Source organism: Psammomys obesus, unplaced genomic scaffold (genome assembly GCF_907164565.1).
Source record: "Psammomys obesus unplaced genomic scaffold, mPsaObe1.curated_primary_1811, whole genome shotgun sequence".
NCBI lineage: Eukaryota > Metazoa > Chordata > Mammalia > Rodentia > Muridae > Psammomys > Psammomys obesus.
Genome location: NW_026590062.1, coordinates 29,728,797 through 29,735,867, shown reverse-complemented (window position 1 = coordinate 29,735,867; position 7,071 = coordinate 29,728,797).

Here is a 7,071-nt window from a genome sequence, read left to right as displayed (position 1 = left end):
CGCACAGCTTGGCCTGTGGCCCCCGGAGTTTGGACAGTGTCCCTGGGAGAGAAGTTGAGGTGCTGGTACCCCGTCCAGCCTGCCTGTCCGGCTGTCCTGCTCCTGCCGACCCCGGCCCCCCCCCCCCCCCCCCCCCCCACTACAGGTCAGGCAACTTGGCCCTGGGATCAGTACAGTCCAGTACACATGTCATGTCAATCACAGCTTGCTCAAAATAGTTGCCGGCTGTATTTTTCTCCCTCCCCCAGCTGTGTTACTCCTAGAACTAATTATAGTACAAACTTCTGCCCTCCATGTCCTCCTTTTTACTGCTTGAGCCTTTTAATCAGGACTCAGTGTCAGTTCTAGGCTTTTTCTTTCAGGCAGCATTCCTTACTCCAAGGATTATGAATCTAAGTGCTTTTGGCAAAACCCCATTGCAAAGTGACATCAGTTTCATTCCCAGAGTTGGGACTTTGATCCTAGCACTTAAGATGCAGAAGCAGATGGATCTCTGAGTTGGAGGCCAGCCTGGCCTATAGAGTTCCAGGACAGCTAAACTACATAGAGAAACCCTGTCTAAAAAAAAAAAAAAAAGAAAAAAAAAAAGAAAAAAAAAGATGCGGTTTGCTCCCATAAACTCGACTGCTCTTTGAACTTACTATTGAACCAGGACCTACTTGTGCACCGCACAGTCTGCTAACCATGGAAAGGATGACTTTTGTGCATAAGAGTTTAATTCCAGCACTTGGAGGACAGAGGCAGGTGGATCTCTGAGTTCAAGGCTAGCCTGGTCTACAGCACAAGTTTCAGAACACAGAAAATCTAAAATGAATGAATGGATCGATGAATAAGAGTTTATATAGCAAGTGGCCAGAAATGACAGATTCAAGCCTCAAACTTTCCTCCAGAGGGTACAGTTAAAAGATATGTAGAAAATAAAGACATTTGTTAGATTGCTCATCATTTCTAGCCTGATGCCTGACCTGAGTTCTATCCCTGGGACCCACAGAGTGGAAGGAAAAAACTGACTCCAAAAGTTGTCCTCTGCACCCCACATGTACCTTGGAGCATTCAAAAAACAGCAGCAGGTTGGTCTAAGGTTGGGGAAAGGTAATTGGTAATGAAGCAATCAGTGAGTGCTTTCCACAAAGAAAATGTTTATGTTTCCCCCTGTGACACTAGCGATCACCACCACCAATGGAGGCCTCGACAACTGGTTCATTAGGCCCTTCACCTCCCCACTCATTAACTGTTCTAAGGCAAACATTACTGCCACCCATAGCTCCCCCATAACGCTTTCTTTGGTATTGCAAACTGCTCTAACTCCTCGGGGCACCTTGTGGGCACACTAGATCCTGCAGACTATAGCAATACCCTAACCCTAACACCAGCACCCAGCCCCTATGCCCAAGTGTTCACAATGCCTTGATTCTCTGCAGCACTCAAGTTTACCACTGCCTACCTACTAAATGGTCTGGAACTTGTGCCCTGGTTCTCCTTTTTCCAAAACTAGGAGTGGTACCTGGTAAAGAACCAGGCATAACAAACAAGCAGTTCAGATCTTGCCTTTTCTTGCAATCCTGGGTGTAACTGCGGGTGCTGCTACTGGAATGGCAGGACTGATTACTTCTTTAGTTATTTACCATCACTTTTCCTCTCCCTGCCTTCAGGATCTCCGACGGGTGGCTCAGACCATCTTCACTCTCCACAGCCAGACTCACTGGCAGCTGTAATGGGTCAACACTGGCGAGAATTAGATCTGCTAAAAGCAGAGAGAGGTGGTCTCTGTCTCTTCCTCAGGGAGAATGTTGCTTTTCTATCAACCAGTCAAGCATAGTAAAAGATAAGATCCTACCACTCCCTGTGGATCTCCAAAAAACGTAGAAAACAGCTTGAGGCCTCTGGACAGTGTATTATTAACAATCCAATGTGGAACTGGATACTACCCTTCTTGTCCCCCCTTCTCCTCTTTTCCTAATCCTACTAATTGTACCTTGACTTACAGACTTCTTCAAAAACAGATCCAAAAGATGTTTAACTAGACTTTTAATCAGTTGTTATTAGGGATTACCTGCTCTGAAGCCAGAGGCTTGCAACAGTGGGTCATACCCTAATTTATGACAATTGAACTTGCCTCAACCACCTCTACACCTGCATTTAGTCTCTAATGATAACGTCCCCCACCTTTCCCCAGCCCTGACTGTTCATCCACAGTAAAAAAAAAAAAAAAAAAAAAAAAAAAAAAAAAAAAGCTGGGAATGTTGCCTATTCATGACAACTCAGGCAGGGAAGCCTGGACTCCCTTTATAAACTTTGTACGCTTTGTAAACTTTGTAATCCCTCAAGATAAGAACGTGCCCAGGCCCCTGCCTGAGGAGCTCCAGCAGCCAGACCCATCCCCCAGACCGCTCTAACTGTCATAATGGCATTTCCAGCCTTTGTAACTGTCACAAAGGTCATCTCCAGCCCCTTAATAGAACCCTTCCCAGATTATGCTAATTTTAAGTGAAAAGTCTGAACAAAAACCCATCAATCCCTGAGCAGGAAAACCCAATTCCTGAGCGCCCCCAAGCCCAGGACTTGGAATCCTACCAATCCTCACCCTGGAAATCTCCACCCCTAAAAAAATCGTGCATAAATTCTGTGTCCGCTCAGTTCCCTGCTGTGTTCTCCCAGGATCAGTGGCAGCCACCCCTGGACTCCTTCCTCTCTGTCCTGGACCCTCCCAGTAACTCTCTTTCATGAGATTTGCTGCCTGGTGTGACTCTGAGAAGCTGCGAAGCAATGAAGAGAAGAAGGGAAGAAGCAAAGAAGTGGAGTGGGGCTGGGGCCCCTGAGCCCCTCAGCTCAGACGGGGACGCCTCGGCTGGAAGCTGCAACACTGGAGGAGTGGAGGCAGAGGCTTCCTTTCAGAGCGGTGCGGTTCCTGGGCTCCCATGACCTAAGACACCTTTCCACCCGAGGACGAAGGCTAACATTTTGTGCATGGTACAAAAAAGCTGGAGTTCTGAGCCATATCCCCAACCTGTGTAGCTGTCAGCTACATGAGTGCTTGGCTCTGATACCAAGCAGTCACTCACAGGCACTGTGGAGGTCCAAGTGAAGAGTCAGTTCTTTCAATAAAGGCTGCCTCCAAGCCGCTGAGGGGGAAGAAACCCACACAACTACTATGACTCACATATCAGAATGTTTTGCACACTCTTGTACACTTACACACACAATTACATATATTTGCTTTTAAAAAAATTTTTTTTCCCAAGACAAGTGTTTCTTTGTGTTGCCTTGGCTGTCCTGGATTCACTTTGCAGACCGGCCTGGACTTCACAGCAATTCACCTGTCTCTTCCTCCCAGAGTGCTGGGATTAAAGGCACACCCCACTACCCTCTGGTTAATTGTTATGGAGATCTGTATTACCCACTACAGGACAGAGTACTGAAGTCTGGTCAGCTCTGATTCGATTGTTTTAATACCTCTTCCTTAAAGCATTGTCTTCCAACTCCTCCCCTGCAGAATTAATCCTTCCGGTTTGAGCAATATAGGTATCTTGTGAACACTGTATTTTTTTTTAAAGATTTATTTCTTATGTATAAAATGTTCTGTCTGCATGTAAACCTGAATGCCAGCAGAGGGCACCAGATCTCATTATAGATGGTTGTGAGCCACCATGTGGTTTCTGGGAATTGAACTCAGGACCTCTGGAAGAGCAGCTAGTGCTCTTAACCTCTGAGCCATCTCTCCAGCCCCCACACTGTATTTTGTAGCTGAACATGTAGATTATTTATACACCTCCTAGACTATTAAAAAGTTGAAGGCAAGGAATGTGTGCAGTGGTCCACAGTCTGATTTTGTTGTTCTCTTTTTCTTTTTCTGCCGAGTTTCATATAAGCCAGACTGGATTCCTGAGCTTCCTGTCTCCACTACCTCAGGTTGTTCCCAGTAAATGTTTGCTGAACTGAATTACTATCATAGTATAAAGCAGGGGGAGGGAGTCAAGGAAACACAAATACAGATGTGTGTGTAAACAGGCAACTGTTGATATTAATAAAATCTCTACTTGTTTCTAGGTTTCCATTGCACAAATGTGTTCCACATTATGAAACCTTTTTCTGTTACAAAACATAACATTCTCATGTGGTCCCTGATTGTCAGTGGGTAGGGTCTGTGGAATAGATGTTCTGCTGGTGTGTGATAAAAGCTATTATCAGAAACAAAGCTATTTATCTTAGTTATTAGTTATGACATAGTTACAAATCAGAATTCAGAGTTAGAAGAACAATATCTGAGTTTCTGTTAGCCTATTGTTTATCAATATGCTGTTATGAAATTACTTGACTTTATCAGTTAAAAAAAAAAGCATCTGGATATCCTTTTCCCTTCATTGACTATTCAAATGTTTATTTTTAAATTATGTGTCTATGTGTGTCTGTATGTGGGTATGTGCCGGAGAATTCAGGTAACTAGAGTCAAGAAGAAGGCATTATATAGCCTGGAGCTGAAGTTACTGGTGATGTAAGCCTCCCAAACTAGGGAACCAAACTGGGAACCAAACTCAGGTCTTTTGCAAGAGCTGTAAACATTCTTAACTGCTGAACCATCTCTCCAATCCCTTAGTTTTATTATTTTTTATACCAATTAGTCTCTCTCTTTTTTTTAACTTTTAATATTTTTGGTTTTTTGAGACAGGGTTTCTCTGTGTAGCCCTGATATATTAGAACTCCCTTTGCAGACCAGTCTGGCTTCAAACTTAGAGGTCAGCCTGCCTCTGCCTCCCAAGTACTGGGATTAAAGGTGTGCACCTCCATGCCTGGCTTAGTTTTTTACATACCAATATTTTACATACATAACAGTTAAACTGAAATTATACATCTTCTGACTCCTTTCATTTTTTTTTTTTTTATTGTGTTTATGAATACATCTAAATCCCCACTACTCAGGAGACTGAAGCAGAAAGATTGCTTGGGACAGAAGGTCAAGATCTGCCTTGCCTAGCCTGGACAATACAGCAAGAACCCTCCTTAAAAAAAAAAAAAAAAAAAAAGAGTCAGTTGGGAGGCAGAGGCAGGTAGATCTCTGCGAGTTTGAGGTCAGCCTGGTCCAGGACAGCCAAGGCTACATGCACAGAAAAACCCTGTCTCAAAAAACAAACAAACAAACAAACAAACAAAAAGGCAAGTGCTACCTATATGTTAGTCATCGTGCTATATTAGTGACTTTAACTGTCAGTGCATATCAAAATCATACAGAAAACTTTGACAGCTATAGGTTCCTTAAAATAACACCCACACCCTTAGCTTTAGGTACTTTTTTGGTCTACTAAAAATTAGCAGTTGTTGGACACTCGCTGGGAAAGCACCCTTCACTGAGCTTCATTCACACTTACAGCCTCTTAAAAAACAAAACAAAACAAAACAAAACAAAAAAACCGATTTATTTATTATACAGCGTTGTGCCTGCATGTATGCCTGCTGGCCAGAAGAGGGCACCAAATCTCATTAAAGATGGTTGTGAGCCACCATGTGGGTGCTAGAAATTGAACTCAGGACTCTTAACCATAGAGCCATCTCTCCAGACCCCCTTGAACTTTTTTTTGAGGCAGGATCTTATGTAGTTTAGCATGGTCTTGAACTTACTATAAATGTTAAGGTGCTTAAAGTTCTGATCCTCCTGCCTCAGCCTTCAGAGTGCTAAAATGGGAGGCATGTGACACTATGTCCAGTCAGTACCAGTTTTTTCTGTATTAGATATGGTTTCTCTGTGTAGTCCTGGCTGTCCTAGAACTCCTTCTGTAGACCAACCTAGCTTCAAACTCACAGAAATCCACCTGCCTCTGTCTGTCTAGTGCTGAGATTAAAGGTGTGCACCACCAGTGCTCAGCCAGGAAAAATAATTTCCAGAGCACTACAGATGATTGTAAGTACAAACTTGAACTACAGAAAATTTTCAAATGCAATTTATAGCCTCCATCTTCAAGCTGTGAGTCTTGGCCTTAGTAGGAGTGAGTAAACATTAAGCATGACAGGTTATATCTTCTTCCTCATGGTGAAATGAAAGCTAAATGAGATAAGTCGTATAAAAGGTAAGGGTTCAGCTTCACCTTAGCAGGCCAGGTGCACAATGATGTTAGTTGCATTTGGCAAATTATGGAATGAGACAACTGTTAGTCAGCAAGAGAATCATCCAGGAGAAAGACACTTGTCACACTTAGTGTCAGGGACTCAAAGGACTAGTGTTAGCTGAACCCCATTTCCAAAACTGAACTACATCTAGGTAGGTTACGATTTTACATTTCTAGCCAGGTTTGGCGACATACACCTTTAATCCCAGGACTCTGGGGACAGAGAAGAATGATCTCTGTAAGTTGGAGGCTAGCTGGGTCCATACAATGTGACCTCTCTCCACCCCATTAAAAGAAAGAAAGAGAGAGAAAGAAAAGCCAGGTGGTGGGAGGAGAGGCAGACATATTTCTGCGTTCAAGACCAACCTGGTCTATAGATCGAGTTCCAGAACAGCCAGGGCTACACAAAGAAACCCTGTCTTAAAACAAAACCAAAAATAAATAAGAAATTTACATTTCTAACAAGTCCCAGCTGATACTGATACCATTGATCCTAGGATCTGATGACATTATTTTAAAACTGGATAGAAACAGGGCTGGTGACAAAGGACATTGTCTGTTCTTCCAGATGACCCAGGTTTGCTTCCCAGCATCCACAAGGCTTTTAACTTCAATTCCAGTGGATCTAATGCCCTCTTCTGGTCTCTGAGGGCACTGCATTCACAAGATGCATGATACACATGCAGGCAAGATACTCATACATAAAAAAATTTAAGGGCTGGAGAGATGGCTCAGAGGTTAACACTGGCTGTTTTTCCAAAGGTCTTGAGTTGTCTCAGCAACCACATGGTGGCTCATAACCATCGTAAAGAGATCTGGCGCCCTCTTCTGGCCTGCAGGCACAAGTGCATGCAGAATACTGTATAAATTATAATATCTAAAATCTTAAAAATTTTTAAACAAACTAGAGAGAAAGTACTGCCTGGTTAGTAACACATGTGCAAACTGATGTACCCATTTTTTTTAAAAGCAT